The sequence below is a fragment of the Heliconius melpomene genome, chromosome 7 (genome assembly GCF_056956725.1).
Source record: "Heliconius melpomene rosina isolate 202511_hmr_F chromosome 7, ASM5695672v1, whole genome shotgun sequence".
In the NCBI taxonomy this organism is placed as follows: domain Eukaryota; kingdom Metazoa; phylum Arthropoda; class Insecta; order Lepidoptera; family Nymphalidae; genus Heliconius; species Heliconius melpomene.
Window position 1 is genome coordinate 12429551 of NC_140395.1, and position 18614 is coordinate 12448164.

Consider the following 18614-nt stretch of genomic DNA (forward strand, 5'->3'; position numbering starts at 1 on the left):
AATCCCTTCCCTTTGCATATTTCATACAATTTGTTGTATTTTAGTTTCTGCCAGGAATTTGTTTAGCTTTATAATCAACCATAGTGATAATGTGTAAAATAATGTAATATCCAGAACCCTTGATTTTTGATACAAATTTAAACTTGGATATTTTTTTAAATATCCACTCAACTCAGGAGTCGTGAGATTCGAGAGGTCGCTTTTTTTAATAGAACCATAACCCTGTTACCAAAGTTTGTCTATACGAAGTTTTCTTTGTACATTTCTGTTGTTCTACATTTCACTCTCGAACTTAGTGATACAAAGCAAGCATTGAATATTAAATTGGATGTAAGTAACATTTTGTGTTGATGGCATTAGTGGGTTGTTTTTATTAACTTTTAAAGCGCTAAGTGGATAGTTTTTCATCTCGCTGAGGGAAAAGATTTATTGCACTTTTTTATTGAGACCACCGCGCCTGACATCCATGATTGACTGCCTGGGACCTTGCAGCATGTGTCTTTCTGAATGAAACTCAAGTTATTTTATTATTGTTGTCTTTCGGGGAAATAAGTAACGGTTTATGCCAAGATCATTAGTTCAAGAAGCATTAGATCAGGTCTTTCTTTTAAATTTTTCTTTCCAGTCTGACCATATTTAATGTGGCTCACTCGTGCTCGATAAATTTTAATTTTAATTTCATTTCAAATAATCAAATGTAACCAAAAGTAAATCGAATCATTGATGATTGTACTCGAGTCATGCGTGAATGATTGTATCGATATGATATAAAAACGTTAAAGAAAAAAAATATGAAGAATTTAAAGGTTCACGTATAAAACGAAATCGAGGGGCAGTAAACAGGTTGAACACTTTAACTCGTGATGTTAATAGATCGTTTAAGATACTTCCCAATACGTAATCTGTAACAGAGCCAATAAACACGCAAAGAACCTTAAGAGGGTAACATGAAATGGGCAATTTGCACGGATCAATATACAAATTTCATTTTCAATAAAGTTTTCTTTGCTGCAAAATTTGGATATTATAACGACCACGAGAGTAGCCAATATAAGTTGTAATGTTTTTACATAAATATGTACTTTAAAATTCATAATTTATGCGCGGTCCGTATGGAATGCCATCAAAAAACCTGCCGAATATCATGATAGCCATTTTTTTTCGAACTCCGCGTAATATCATCCAAAATTATATTTCAATGATAAAGTTGTAGTGTACTCAATGTTGAAGAAACACGCACGGTATATACATATTGTATGTAATATATCTAACAATTTGTATAATATTTTCTATATTTAATATAAATAATAGTATTTAATTCGAATTTAATAATTTTACCTTTATATTTAGACTAGCGGACGCGCGCAGCTTCGCTTGCCTATTTAAGAGTGAATTCTAATAACCCATGAAACATGTTCAATGAAATATTTTTAAGTCTAAATTTCAAATTTTATAAAAATCGGTGGCGATTTAAAGATTTTTCCATACAAACTTTCAACCCTTCTTTCCACCCTTAGAGGGTGAATTCTAGAAAACCATGAAACATGTGTTTAATTATATACGTTTAAGAGTCTGAATTTGAAATTTTATGAAAATTGGTGACGATTTAAAAAAAACTTATACAAACTTTCAACCCCTTATTTGCACCCTTAGGGGGTAAATTCTAGAAAATGATGAAACACGTGTTCAATTAAATACTTTTAAAAATCTAAATTTCAAATTTTATAAAAATAGGTGCCGATTTAAATTTTTTTCCATACAAACTTTGAACCCCTATTTCACCCCTTTAGGGTTAAAAATTTTCAAAATCCCTTCTTAGTGGATGTCCAGATTACGAAAGTAAACTTTTATCCAAATTTAACGTTTCTATCATTAGCGGTTACGGCTGTGCGTGCGTCTTACCTCAGTCAGTGAGGACACGTCCTTTTATATATATAGATAACTCTATGGACTTTAATTGTTTTTGGATTATTATTTCTGTAAATACTGTTTTACTTTTATAGTTATTATAGAATTAATTAAATCATTTTATTTTTTCCCCTTTTAATTATAGAAAAATACAAACGACCTCACTTCATATACGGGTGTAGGTAGAATGAAGAGTTATCAACATTACTCTTTTCCTCTTGAAATAGGGCGGACATAATCACTGAAATGCAAATTATAGTTTAATTCTGTTAGCTTTTGCATTTAGCGCCGTCAATTGTAACATTTTTTCCCTCAACAATGAATGAATGAAGTGTTTCGATAATTCTCTAAACTACTATAATGTCGTAGAATTACCGTGGCCGCGGCACCGTGACGCAGAGGCCTAATATGTAACCGCCGGTTTCTGTGTCAGTCAGTCCAATGTTGGCAATTTTACTTACAAACGATATAATTGATGGGTTTTCAACTGACAAAGGTGATGGTCGTCGATAACCTCAGTACTTAGCTGCGGTACTCTTGTAATTGCGCTATACGATTATAGAGATAGAGATGTTAGTTGAAATGTGAATTATGAATGAAATTTTTTGTGCGTACAAGATTTTTTTTTTTTTAATTTTTTTAGGTGTACACTTTTTTTAATGTTTCAGTGTCTCTGTTGTCTTTTATTGTGAGCAGGTATGTAATGTAAATGGTAACACTAGTGGGCCGTTTATAAATAATTTATATAATGTTTTAACGTTCCCAGTGGGGAACGGAAAGTCGTAAGATTAGGTCCCCCAGGTTCTCTCTGCCTACCGTGCTATGTGAGGGATACAGCGTGAAGTTAAAAAATAAATAAAAAAAGATTGAACGTGTTTCTTAGTACCTATTATAATGTGTTGTTTATGTAATTCGACTTATCCTTTAGAGAGTTATTTAAAAACCTCATCACGTATGTACGTAAAATGTACGTCAACTGCATCTAATTTCATATTTCCGTCCTGTCGTTTTGACTTTAAAAGCGAGTTATTAAATATTTAAAAGTTGAGAAAGTATATCATAACATGTAAAATAAAACATTACGCAGGTGTTTTTATCTATCTCTATTTAATATTCAAATAATATTGTATATTGATTGCATTGCATTGTATTTAAAACTATTAAATATTTCAATTCAAATATTTAGTTGCGAATATGCAAATACAATGTCAAATTTTAATCGTTAAACGGCTATCTCTACATATATTTTATTTTCTTACCTTCACGCTAGCGAAGGATACCCTCACATAGCAGAGTAGGCAGATGGAATCTGGGCAGCTAGTGTTAGGCCCCACCGGTCGCATTAAGACACTTCCGTTTCCTACTTTCCGTGGCACTCAACGCCGTAACTGATCTTACCAGAGCGAAATTTAAATACTACGGTACCCCTAGCAAGGATCGAACCCTAAACCATAATACAGAAAACTATATACGACCAATATTTTAAGTAAAATGATCGCTGTCATTTTATAAAAACGGGCCTACATATTTACCCTCCTGCACAGTGGGTACGTAACATATGTATGTATCTACCATTATAAGAATTAATTTATTCATACGAAATTGCAGAGATAGTATCAAATTCCGCTCACGTGTGTCTAAGAGATCCAACAATCACCTTATCATTTATCAGCCAGTGGTTCCTCGGTGCGCCAATCTGGCTAATGATAGCGTATCGTTATCTTGCGGGCGCCTCACGCGACGTTTGCGCAACTATCGCCTTGTAATGTAGGGCAACGACGTGACGTGCTGTTGGGTTTGTTGTCTTGGAAATTGTGCATTTTTGTTTTTGATTTGTTGTCGTTGTTGTGCTAAGTTTTGGTATATGATTTTTGGCATTTGGTTTTCTTTGCATTTTTTGTTTTAAATTGATTCATTAAATATATTTAGTTAGTAACAAACTACTAGTTATGTATTGGACTTTTCCAGTATCTTTCTTAAAATGTATAGTTAAAATCTTAAAAGATATAGTTACAAGCAGCTTCACGCTCTTTCTCGAATAGCAGGGTACGCAAAGGAAACTTTTTCGTAATTGCGAGTATGTCTGGCGGAACTCAACGCGGTGTTTTGTCTTCTTATCAAAGCGGGAAAATTCATTCCCCGAGTGGGATTTAAACCCACAATAGTCGCGTTTATATTTAGAGACTTTTCCATTGTATCACGACGACCTTGGTGATATTAAAATCATCAACAATTATATTGCAACTATACTTTTTAATGTCGTCTATTCCGCAAAACCTGTGAGATGTGTGAAGAAAAACAATCTCCATTACTCAAATTACTATTGTAGCGGTTTAAGCTGCACGGTGATGAGTTATTAGGACGTTGACTTTGTGTCTACGTACATACATGCGTATGTGGTGGTGTTGATTATTAAGTTAAACAATAGTTGTAATTTGGTTTAGTTTTATATAGCATAGCCAAATACTATAAAATAATATAAGAAAATCTAAGTGATATAAATACAGAATCAAAATTCTAATCTACACGAATACTATTTCAATTAACAAATTCAATTTATAATAAACAAGTAAACACCACACAATTCCAGTTTTCAATTAAACTGCGGAGACTTGCATAATAATGCAGCAGCTACAGCTACAACAATTGATACAAACGAGACAATCGATGCAACTCGCCAACTGTCTCGATTCCAGACTCGACTCGACTCGAGTAATGCATACTGCAACGCTAAAGTTAATCGCCAACGCTTCTCTATAAATAGACACGTCTGACGCCGCAGACAGCTACGGCTTTAACCGGACGAAACTGCTAATGTCTCATCGTTTGTATTAATAAAACTGAATTTGAACCTTACATCCCTCTGCGTAGGGTCGGATTTGATTCGAAATTTCAATACCAACAAACTCTAGTTTGTAACTCGGCGGGATAAGGTGGCGTTTCCCCAGCCCGTAGTACGTTCTATATAGGTCGGAAAATAAGTACCCATTTATAGTACTAGTCCGTACTATCCGTAGTATTGCATCGGTGTGCGTGTCAATGGCCGCGTCGAAGTGCACTCGCTACGTGCACACATACTGAGGTGGTGCTTATGTTTTAATGAATGGAATTACGCCGGTGTGCGTCGGGGAGTTATTGATTTGTCGGATTCAGCATATTTTTATCTGTAGACTGTGTGGAGACAATGCAAATCGTCTTCTCGATTATTATTTTTTTTACGGTTTTGACCTTATTATTTTTTATGTTAAGTTCTTGGGGTATTTGCTTTTTTCTTTTCTTTTGTCGCGTATAGCAGGGTACACAGACGGAACCTGGGAACTTAGTGTCAAAGCAATCCGTTCCCATTAGGACACTTCTGCTTTCCATTTTCTGCCTATAAATATTTTTAGTAAAGAAATTATATTATGCCATTTTTCTTTTATTATATTAAACATATTTTTTTATTTTCAGATAAGACACAGCAGCTTTGTCTACGTCGCTGCCAAATACCACTTTTAGCAATGGTAATTATATCACATTTTATTATAGTGCCTATATCATAAACACTTTTCTTAACCCATTCGGAATGAATGAATTTATGCTATATCCATTCTAATTTATTTTACTTAAAAAATATGTTTTTAAAATATACGCTGTATCTCAAAAATAGCAGGGAAACGAGAGGTAATCTAGTCTTAAAATACGCCGTTCGCTGTTTTGCGCCGAATTTTTAAAATCGTGTTGAGTGGCGGAACTCAACGCCGTGCTTAACTTTGTTGCCACAGTAAATTCCTCCGAGTGGGAATCAAACTAACAACCATCACTTTTACAGACACATGCGCTTGGCCCATCGCCCGACTTCAATATTTGATACCATAACCATCTTAATTATGTATCTGATTTAAATAAAACCTTTGCATTCCATAAATTATTTCAATATAATCATAAAACTAAATATTATGAAACCATATTCCAAGGATAAACTTTATCTGGTGATAATCTCGAATGATAAGCTCGCCCTATAATTGTCGTATTTCAACAAAGTACAGATATTAATTATGTTTATGTTCATACTAAATAATGATTTAAAAAAAAGGATTAATACATTTAATGATACGGTAATCATTATCATTATTATACAATATGTTAGATAATATTTATAGCTATTATAAAGGAATTATTTCAATATAATTTAATTGTATAGGTATATATTTTATCATGTGTTGCTACCGTGGCAATGTAGGCACGCGTCTAACTCGAATCTATGAATATGTAGTACCTAATTCTTAATTGATGATTTCAATAATATTTTAACGAAGTATTGCTTTTTTTCATGCGTGGTTATCAGAGTATAGATATCACTGACCTTTTTAATGTTTTTGAAAATGTACCAAAATGTGAACGTAATGTATCGGACTACTTCGAAACAATATTCGTATACAAATATTATTTATATATAAAATATTACATATATAAAGCTAAATAAGCTGGTGGGTGGTGCTTAAAAAAGACAGACAGACATAAAACAATTGTATAGGTACTCTGGTACCTACCCGTTATACAATGGAGGAAATGAGTATTTTTAAAACCAGAATTTTAAAACATACTCCATACTCAGATCCATAAATTGTTGTAATTACAATCATGTACAACTCCAGGATAGAAAAACTTAATAATAAATTTATTAAAAAAACAACTTTTCGACCTTTATACATGTATATAAAAGGCAATAATTATAATATTACTTATAACTTCACATTATATTCGACCTCATATTATATTAACAAAAAACCTAGATACGTAGACTAAAGACAATATTTATTTTTAGATATTATGAGCCTGAAATAAACATATTCAACTATCAATCCTGGCACACGCCTCTAATAAATAAGTCTACAGATTAGCTAGTCCCAGTAAATGTCACCGAGACTCGTTTTATATGAACTCAAGATGCTATAAGGAAAACTGTAGATGTTGACAGAAGTCATAACTCTTAGTGTTCATTTGAGCCAGATATCCATCTATTTGATGAAGATCTTCAATCAATTGAATCAGCGAATTGGGCTGTAGATTGTAGTTTACTTTATGATCGTCACATCTATGACTTATAGTAGAATATGTAAGGAGAGCCTAGTGTTAAGATACTCCTGTTTATCATTGCTTAGCTGAAATTAGACAACTTGCGGGTTTAGTGGCTGAATGCAAAGTTTTTCAAACATCTTTGCGTATATAGTCAGAAATTATTAACTACGCCATGCCACTATTATACCTTTAAATGCCTATATGTTTTTATATGGCTTTGTTTATTATTTCGCCTTTTAAAACTAATACACCAATAGATATCGAATAGACTATAAAAAGTTTATCAAAAGTAATACCGCACTTATCACCAAGATAAAAGGGGCCTACGGTAGCGTGACACTCAATGCGTATGTACATATATTCAAGAAATCTAGGTTCAATTAAAAATCGATAATAGATGTAATATTTATAAAGTGATATGATAAAGACTAATATTGCTAGCTTCTGTAGTTTTTTATATTGTCTTGTTTGTATATTAAAGTTAAAGGTTTAGTTCATTGCCATTGGAATATGTGACTGTATTCAGCTATTTTAATATTAATAAAATTAGTTAGTAAACAGAAGCAAACAACTGCTACTGTACGAGACTGCTCGGCAGTATTATCAACATTGTGCTTGAAGATTAAGCGAGGTCTCCTCGTCGTAGGCGTTCATCACTTATCCTCCCAATGCACCCGAAGCACCTGAGCATATTTTCGAAATTAAAGACCTTCCATATTCCTCGATGGATGGATAGTTCTAAACATTTCTGTTAATTTTGACGATGTGAGAACATTATTTTACATACAAATATGAAGTAACCGTCCAAAATACAATTTTCAATATTTATTCAAAGAGGAGTTAATTATGTACAGACAAATACTATCACGGCTTGTGCATATCATTTCATGGAAGCCGACACCCGTAGTGCATTCGTCAGTCACGTTCTCCTTTCCCAAGGATTTCAGACGGTTCAACGCACCACAGTAAATACTAAATACTTTAACGGTTTACTTCAAGTGAAAATGCTTTTTGTTTGTTTACTTATTCGCAGACTTATTTACAAGACCAAGACCGACTGGTGTGCTCTATTTTGTTGAACTGTTCTGCCAAATCAGTTGGTGCAGACGAGAAATACCTAAAAATAGTTACCCACGCTGGTGTCTAAGTTTTTCAAATTTTCTTGGTACATTCTATAGCAGTCTTGCGTTTTTCTAATGCATTAAAGAATTAGCCATGAATATAATAGCATAAGATCCCAGTCCCTACATACCTACGTCATTTTAGCAAAGCTGAAATTTTGAGGATTATTACTCTAATTTGTAGCTTACGAGACTATACGTATAAACTACCTTGAAATTGGGGCCCTGGGATCTCAGTCTATATGATATATTATTATTTTATAGTATGTACGACATTGATATTAATACGTTTTATTAATCTGTATAAGTTTTTACAGCTGAGACTGTATTGTTATGATAAAATATAAATTATATTTTAATGACAGTAATTTTTAATTAATTAGTACAAGTAATTTTAAACACATCTTTCATCATTTTATAAAATTATTTAAACATATTTTACATATAGCCTAGAAAATATTGAGTTCAAGACTAAAGCTGTGGCCAGTATTACCACCTAGTCCATAATTGAATTACCAACTTTTTGCTTCTCCATATTATGAAAACGGTTATTATTAAGAAAATTTTCTAACTGATTAAAAAAAACAGATGGCATTTAAAATATTAATCTTCTATTAGGTACTTACGTAAAATTACATAAATCAGTTCTTTATATAAAGGTTCTTTATATAAAAATAGTCATAAGAGATTTTTCAGTTCAGTTAACATATTTTTCAAAAGTTATAAGATATAATTAAAGTTTTTTAAATCTTTTTTAGTCTTAAAAATTGTCAAATCTAGGCGACAAAATCTTTAAGGTGGCAACACTAGCTGTGGCAATGACATGGTGTAATATATTACCACTTGCCGCTTGCGTCACGTCTGAAAAGTTTAAAAATGTTATCAAATTTGCTCAGCTGCCACAAGATGGAATGGAAACTGTGTCACACGGTTGTTTCTATGGATCAATTAAAGGTGATTTCGTAATGACGTCAATTCGATTAATGGTTATTATTATACTAAGTGTGGATGGAAGTGTGTTTTTTTTATTAAATATTTTTCTATTGTTTTTCTATTTATTTTATTGTAAATTAATGTTATTGTTTTTGCTACTCGCTGGAATTAGATTTCAGTTTTATTTTTACTAATATTCGATATTAACCGTTATAACTAGAAAAAATCTATTACTTAATATATTTTTTTTACAAATTCTCCTCTCTCCAAGTTCGAGATATTGTGTTCAGTAGCGGAACTCAACCCCACGCTTTGTGTTCCCAAATGAAAATAACTCTCCCGAGGTGGGAATTGCACCCACAACCATGACATCGGTGTTACGATGTTCCATTGTGTGACTATCTCATATGTATATTATTTCATTCTCTATTTACTCGTATATGATTATAGAAATATTTAGAAAATAAATATCCCCACATTTTCATTGAACATACAACCGTTGGCTGTAGACACTTCATCTGCGCCTTATTGCCGCCTTTAGATATTGTTTTGATTGACATTTCAAGTATTGCGCTTAAATTTTATACATTTACGGGCAATCTTATAATAACTCAATGTTTAAAACGTGTCGTGCGATTAATAGGAACCAATTTTCAAATAAATGATATTATACTAATCTTCGTCTGTAACTTTGTTCCTTGGACTTTAGAATGTAAAATAGAAAATGTAGCTTTTCCCATTTTTGTTATTAAAATGTTTAAAATGAATATGAAATATCGAGAAATTGCTCCTCCCTTACCTATCTTTCTTTGATCGTGAGGAAAGACTTTTACGGGTACTCCGCCCGAATCGGGAACCGAGCAGGTTAAGTGGGACTTAAGGATAGGCAGATGTACGAGTAGGCCGGCCGCGCTATCCACTAACACCTCTCGGTGGTTCTGCTGGACTACCACAGGCCGGGGCTATGAGAGACAAAGATTCTTCGATAACCCCGGGGAACTAACCTACCTAGTACCTATATGATAAATTTGAGCTTTCAAATCCGGTAGGTAGTTTCGTTCGTGCGATGTCTGTCAATCAGTCTGGAACGTAAGAATTTTATGTAATAGAGATTACTTTAGTGTTTTTGAAAAAGTTACAATAATTGTGCTATTATATAATATACTACTGTTTAAATTTCTTTGTGAAAATATATATTAAAAAGCTGTACAAATATCTACAATTGAAAGTGAATAAATTATTCTCATTTTATGCAAATGCAGACGAAGTTACATCACACATTGGTTACATACTGTCTCACAAGTTGAACAAGTTGAAATTTAAATTGACACGTGTATGTAAAATAATATTTCATTAAATCATTTATTGGTATCTAAGATACCTAATTGCTCTGTAAAATTTATTTAAATAATTAAACATATTTTTAAAAATAGCTATATCATAGTCGAAATATCTATATCTATTTCTTTCTGGTTGAATGTTATACAGAAAATATCATAAATTAAAAAAAGGAACAAATTTCATTGTTCAAATATAAATAGACGAAAAAATTGTAGGTATACGTTAGTTAGTTCCAATGTCTCATTAAGAAAGAATATAACAAAAAATTGAATTCCCATCACTAGACAACTATAAAGACTGACAATATAATTTTAGGGCCGCGTTAACGTCTGGTTGCCGATAAATATAAACGATGTAAACTGAAAAACTGCCAGTCTTTAAAGTTTCTTTTTAAAATAATCATAAACCTAGTTTCCCGAAATACAGTGGTATGATAAAGTCATTATTATCGGATTCGGCACTTAGGCTGATTGAACGCGACCAAACTCAGCCCGCTATTCTAAACTCTCTCCTCATACATTTAAGAAGCTTTAGTTATTTTCGCGAAGTTGAAAACGGTAGGTCATGTTATACTTAAAATGATCAAGAAGTAGGTAAATCGTGGCGATATCTCGGGGCGTGGGCCAAATCGAGGACGTGACGAAACCAATTGATAACGCCTATAATATTTATTTTGATAACTCGTGATGTTGCTATGCCAACAGTTGTTAGTTTGCGCCTTATATATATTTTTAGTTGAAAATTTAAATTTATATAAACCTAATTGTTTCAATTCTCGTATATTTGCTTTTCTAAAGCAATTAAAGCGGATACATAGTGGTCTAATGAATATCCATATTTGTACAATACAGTTGTAAGAGTTGAGAACTGCCTTATCATTGACAATACATTAATTTTCATTCGCCCCTTTTTGATTTGTTGTCAAATTTGAAACGGTGTAATGACATCAGAGTTTTCGGTTCACTCTCAGCTTTTGCGAGAATCTTTGAAAAACCATTAGTCAGTCTACAATAGCTTTTAGTGTATCTGTTATAAATGGACGTCATCATCTGGAGTAGTTTATGTTAGGAAGAGTATTACTTTGCAATTTTTGTATAGCAACACGTGTCCTAGATTTTGTAATGTTATATTTTTTTTTCATGTTTTCACGCATATGTATCTCACTCGTAGGATGGACAAAGATAATTTAGTGAATATCACTTCGTTTCTTCTACTTCTCGAAACACAAATTAATGAATTGAAATTAATTTCCCCTCTTTTTATTCAAATGTAGATGTTTACATTCCTTATCCTTGTTCAGTAGTGCGCATTTTCACTAGACAGAAGCTACTAAAATCGAGTGCAGTAGTACCTACTAGATTTTTTCACGCACAACACAAATATTATTATAAAAAATAATATTATAGTCAATGAGGATTTCATTATAATTATAATCAAATAAGATTACTCAGTATTAAATAATTACGTCGTTATCATTTTACTAATGTATTTTAATTTATTTTATTGTTTAATGAATGCCTCTATGTTGTTTCCTTGTTGCAGATACAACGTGACGCATCCGATGCAGATCTCGTCATATCACATTTCAGTTCCACCGTGTTTGTCCTTCGTGTTGCGATTATTTATATCTTTTTTTACTTTAAATTCCCCTTTGTCAACTAGAACATTATGAAGGTTGCAGTTAGCACTTATCGCAAGAGCTTTTCTTTATTTCCATATTTTGGTACTATACGATAGTGTCCTACTGCAAATTCATATAGTTTTGGATCCATTTCGATCGAATATCTATTAAGAATAATATCTTTTACATCATCACATGATGGAGTCTCGGAGGAAATAGTAAGAACGCTTCACTTTATATTGTAAGTTTGTTGACTCTCAGATTTAATCAGCTACCGTTCTTCCTTTTTCCTTCGCGACTGTTCGCGTTCACGCATTATTTTAGTCTTTAAGTTTATTAGTATTAAAATATAAAAGTTATTATTGTTTTGAATATTGACTAACAATTACTAAAAATTCTAACGCATGACCTTTTTATATTTTACACATCAACTCGCGAGTGTGCATGACGTTATAATATATTTTGTTTTAATTCTGTAAAGTAATTAGACACCTGGTACACTGACATGCCTATTGTTTTTTATATTCAGTTTTATTTGAATTTGTAATATTATAATGATTATGATTATGTTTTAATGTTTACTTCAACAATTCACGAAGATTATTTGTTAATTAAAAGAGATCAATTTGTCATATTAGCCTTGCTCTATAAAACTTGATTTTAGGTTAAACTATTAATGCTTAAATTCAGGTTTTAGCTCTTGCATGGTAATACCCGGGGATTGCATTCTAATTTTTTTTATTGTGAAAAATTCTGATTATGCAGTCTATTAATTTAAATTATTCAAGATCATTTTACTTTGTGTGATTTAGCTATCAATAAACATTACTTAATCGTGTACTTTGTTTCATTAAGCTCCCAGGCCATTCTCCCACGCATCGTCTAACAAAGCTTGAATAGATCTCTCAGAGTCAGAGTATAGTCATTTTTCAATTATTCCAATGTCATTAGGACATCCTGACCCCTGCGAATGTTATACGTCAATTTATATCTTAATTTATTTTACTTGTTTCGAGTATGCATTGTTTGTGTTTGTTCAGGTGATCGATGCAATCCAAATGTAAAAGTTTTTATTTCTTGCACTGGCGACATATAAATTGTAATGTGGTTTATTTTATATTCTACAAGATCAGGTCGCTATGTTAGTAGGGCACAGCTGATTCGCTATTAGCTATTTATTACACGTTTGATCCACGCTGTTGCTGCGCAGCTCGTCTCGTGGAGGCCGCTCGTAGGTGTGCACTGGTCTATATGTGCTTTGATTTAGGTAATTTCACTAATAAATCCGTCTAGATTTAAAAATTAGAACAAAACATTTTTGTTTTATAGAGATCAGTGTTTAGTTTTTATTGTACATTTGATAGATGTAAAAATGTTCGCAATAAAGTAACATTTAATAAGAATTGTTTGGCATATCTCATAAATATGTGTAGGTTTGTATAAGGCCTAATAAATTTAGAATTGAAATAGATTAAACTATCTTGGCGCAGTGGTGCAGCATATGACTGTAAACGCGACGGTTGTAGATTCGACTCCCACTCAGGAATTAAATATTTCATCGTTCTGGGAATAACACTGACGCGGTCTAGAGCCCCTTCATGCACCAAATAATGTCTTAAAAATGGAGCAGAACATGTGAAGAAATGTGACTTAACACGCAGATTCTCTCTGCCTACCCTAATACATGCGGGTTACAGCGTGAAGCTAAAAAAGTAATAATCTGAATGTGGAACAGTAAATTGCATTTTTCCCCACATTATAGCCGCGGTAACATTGAAACGTATCGACGATATGCACTTTCGAAGAGGCGTCTAATTAAAGAGCAATCTTAACGAAGTGTATCACGATACGGCAAGTGAAAATTAATTCACCCCGCTAATCTGTCTGTGCTCGGGCCTTATCAGGTGCAATCTTGCTGGTCGTTCACCTGTTTACATTAGCGTATTTCTATTTGTTTCATTGAACTACTTATTTTTTTAGTTTCCGGCATATAGCAGCTAATTAGCCAAAAAAATTAAGAAAAATATTTTATATCATTCAATGGTTTTTAATTTTGTATGAATCCGTAATTAGTGTATTGTCTTTGAAATGGCAATGAGCCTAGTGTTAAGACACTCCTCTCCACTTTCCGCCGAATTCCGGAGGCATTGCGTTTTAAGTGACGGAACTTAACACCGCGCTTTGCTTTTTTAGCAAAACGAGGAATGAGAATACGTAATATTTCTTTTCCTCGAGTGGGAACTGAACCCACGACCTGTTCTGTTTACAGTAGCACGCTTGTGCACCTACGCCATAACTAATTTATTCCTTTAAATGTATATCTTACACTAGGTTATACACAGCGCCTGAGGGAATAACTGCAGGTACATTTATGTAAATTTTTGGCCTTTCGCGATCAATATACTATCTAACAAAAAGGATTTTTTTCAAATGAACTAGTCTCTTTATAATATTAGTATAGATTTAGAAATACATTAATTTCTCTACAACTTTTTTATTTTAACATATTATTCTTAATTTTATCGAACCATAAGTTTTAAAATTTAGATATGTTTTATATTTCAATAATAAATTCAATAAAAGTAACTCGCTTCTGCTGGCTTATCGCAGGAAATAAATTTTTATCACCTAGTCGAATTCACTTTGAAGGGAAATGACCGATACAATTTTTTTGTATGGAGTTATTTCTAAGTTATAACGTTCTCTTACGGATTATTTAGCAATTAAGCTTTTATTTGACAGTTCTATTTTAAATAAAGTATGTCAAGATAAAAATATGCATAGTTATTTGGTTTTATTCGTATTTTGTCTTTATTTAAACTAGTTTTACAAAAAAAAAATGTAAAAGATGAAAAGTACATCTTTTAAAAATAACAAGTAGTTATTTGTACAAATATTATTTTTGTAACGATTTTTTCTATAAATATCTATAATTTTTCCTTTAATTTTTTTGTAAGTTCTCACTTCGTGCCAAATTCGAAGACTGTAGGTCCACCGGAAATAGTTTATAAGCTTTGATTACGCAACGAATTTCATACACCAAAAAACGATGCATAAATGCTCGTACTTAATAATTATTAAACTCATAACGTTAATAGTATTCGTATAAAACTTAAATAAAAAAACAAATTTCCCGCTTACATGTTAAGAGGCAGGCAGAGGAAACCTGGTGTTAAAACATACCTTCTCCCAATTTCCGAGGCATAGTCTGGTGGAATTCAATGAAAAATATTAAATTACGAAGACTCAGGTAGACAGCATACTCACTAGCCCCGATAAGTGAAATGCAAAAAAAACTGAAAAATACATCATACAATTAAAATTAACACAAAATTCAGACATTAATCACAGTATTTTACGATTTTAATGATTGTTCTGACTTTTAAAGTCACAGACTGCTAATAAATTATCCAATTATAATGTACTTAAATATGGAGGATATATGTATGTATGGAGTGGACTTATTTTGTATGGAGAATTGACAAGTTCATCGATATATCAGTTGTTTGACCAGTGCCTTTCGTTATTGCGCAAAACTTTTACCTGTCCTTGTTGAACGCGGCCATGTATAGTATTTTTATTTAATAGCTATTAATTATGAAATTCCAACCTTTCTAAAGTTCATATGCATTTTTTTTATTATGCATTTTTTGTAATATGTTGAATTTATTCAATATTTTAGTTTCATAATCATTCAATTTGAAAGTTGTTGGCTTTATGTCATCTGTGTGTTACACGTTTTCATAAGACAGCTAGTGACATGTGTTAAAGATTGCATATTACCTAATTATATAAAATATAATGTAACGATTTGTGAAGAAGCACGGCTATATGTAAAAGTAAGGAACATATTAATTATGTACCATTTGATAGCAAATTCTAAAGCGGCCACTCTACGAGCAATGCCTTTAGAACGCGGCGAAATGTCTTAAAGGGAAAGGAGTGTCGTAACACTGGGTTTCTAGGTTCCCTCTGTCTACCCTGCTATATTCGCATATAGCTAAAAAAAGTTAATAATTAATTATCTACACTGCAACCAATGTTATACTTTAAAGCAAAAATAATCTTTATAATTATACAGTACAGGAAAATTCCATTATATTACAGTTTAGTCCGTTTAATTTGATAACATGTATCACCAAATTTAATAAGTAGTTCGAAGTGAAATGTCAGACATAGCCCCGGGCGAGCTAGATATCTAGACTGGGTCTAAAATATCGTATGGAGAGAAAGTTATTATAGCTACTACACGAACGCTCCATTAGTCATAACTATTCGAATGTGTAATTAATATACTTTTATTAAATTCTGTTCAATTTTAAACAAGATAATGCTTTTGTTAGTTTGATGTTTGTATTTAGAGGAAAAAGAAGTTTTATCAAGCTTGGTTAAGTATTCTTTGGGAAACTCAATGCCTAATCTCATACGTTTACATTTTTAGATAAAAAATTCAAAATTTCTTAAATTATCTCTTCCTTTAATTTAAGATTGCCTTATTCTGCTTTCTATCTAATCACACACTGCAACATACCCTTTAAGTTTACTTATATTTTAAAAAAATATTCCTATAATGATTAAATATTCCCTTATGCAAAACACACCATTTATTTGTCGCAGTCTACTACGGTCATTTCTTACAAATATATGCTCCTGCCAAATTTTATTACTATTGCTTTTAGTGTCTATTACATTCATTGATACCATAAAAATATTTCAATCTGTCTTATATAAAGCACTCAAGCAACATAATTTCTCTTCAACCGCATTAAAGAAAAAGATAGTATTAAATTTATATGGTCAATATACTTATTACCACAATCGAGAATCGAATAGGCAACCTTCATCATTTACAACAACCAGTTTTTATACGTTTTCACGTGATTAGAGAGCTAGGTAATAGAGGCGGATCTAGTCTACTTGTCTCTACATTGTAAATTATCTCTTTCATCGCTGACGTAAGTAAGTATTAACTAAGGAGAAACATAAATAAAAGCTTATAAGGAATTTACTTTTATTATTATACAGTACAGGAAAATTAATTAATTTTATTAATTAGTAGCTGATTCTTTTTGAATATCTACCTAGAAACATGTTTTATAATGAACATTACATATAAAAATAAAAACCGGTAAAGTGCAAGTCGCAATCTCACACCGATGGTTTCATACCAATTCATAATATATTATAGCACTAATAATTTCCACTGTTTGGATTTTTCTTTGTTTCAGTGTAATTTCGCTAAATAAAAATTTAGGCTAAATACCCCAACGCGATCTCGAGACAAATGATCTTGGCAGACAGACAGTCGCATAATAAAATGATCCTATAAGGACTCCGTTTTTACCTGGTACGGAACCCTAAAAAAATTATATAAATTTCAATAATTTATTATCAAGGTTGGAAGTATTAACATATAATAATATAATGTACCTTTGGCTAGACACAGTAAAAGCAAAATAACTTATTTCTTAACATAACATACACAGAAACTAATAAAACTAAATCATAAAACATTTTAAATTTCAAATGATATTCATACATACATTACCAACTCAAAGAGCACACACGCACGGAATATTCAAACACTATTCGCCGGAAGTATTAAAATTAAAACAGTTTTTCAATAATGCCATAATCACTTAAAAGGCAAACTTCGTTAAGGAATACCTTACTTAATTATGATATAAATCACTGGAAAGTTTTTTATTTATACTGCGTAATGAGGTTCAGTGGCCTTTGTTCGGCTTCGGTACCGGGATTCGATATCTTACTTGGGTATGTATGTACCAACCATTTTATGGTGGCCATTAATGTTTTATGCAAAGGGCATACTTTATTTTTATTGTGGAAATGTTAGTATATTGTCTGTTTTTAAATCCTAATGGACGGTGCGCAATTTCGTATATGCTTTTAGATAGAATATTGAGTGATGCCGTTACTTTTGTGATGTTGGCACAGTCTGGCTTTAAATACGAGTTCTCGGGTGGGAATCCCAGGATCCCCACTTAGGGGAGTAAGTTTTTGCATTTTCTCGATTTGGTAACTTGGTTTGGACTCTCGCGTAACCCACTTTCTGTCGAATTCAGGAGGCATGGCGGAATTCAACGACGCGCTTTGCCTCGCTGTCAGAGCGACGAAATTTAAATATTAAACATTTAATTTCCTCAAGTAGAGATAGAACCTACAATCTGTAACGTTTACGGTGCCTCTGCGCCACGACTGACCTCAAGTTTGTTTCGTGAGCGAGCCTTATACGACTTAGTAATTTCATTTGTTGTCTAACGTCTGTTTGAATCAAATATTCCGCTGGATCCTGTCCACCATCACTCTGATTCATCTTGGACACATTACATTGAGACTGTGTTTCTAGATGAGACTCGTAACTGATTTTTTTTCTTAGATTAGTCGTAACGCTTAATGTGAAAGCTGCGTTCAAATTGAATTTTATTAGTTTGAAGGTATATTTATTTATGAATTTAAAAGTCAGGCTGCGTAAAGTAATTATTAATTTGTATGTTTCCTGGCTCACATACGGTTTTTGTCAAAAAATGATAATTTTATTAATTTATTATACCTAATAGTTTTATATTTAAACGGAATATATTTAAATCAGATTACAAAATTGTAAG

The 18614-nt window shown here is 32.2% G+C and overlaps 1 protein-coding gene across 2 annotated transcripts in view; it reads left to right on the plus strand.

The window, feature by feature from the left end:
• The window catches only part of LOC146537892 (mitochondrial cardiolipin hydrolase-like), a 107332-nt gene extending 94509 nt beyond the window's left edge, over positions 1-12823 (plus strand). For both annotated transcript variants that reach the window (XM_085188405.1, XM_085188406.1), the window contains 2 exons: positions 5359-5411; positions 11907-12823. The gene's annotated coding sequence lies outside the window, so the exon portion shown is untranslated. The remainder of the gene's footprint in view (positions 1-5358; positions 5412-11906) is intronic.
• Positions 12824-18614: the final 5791 nt, after the last annotated feature.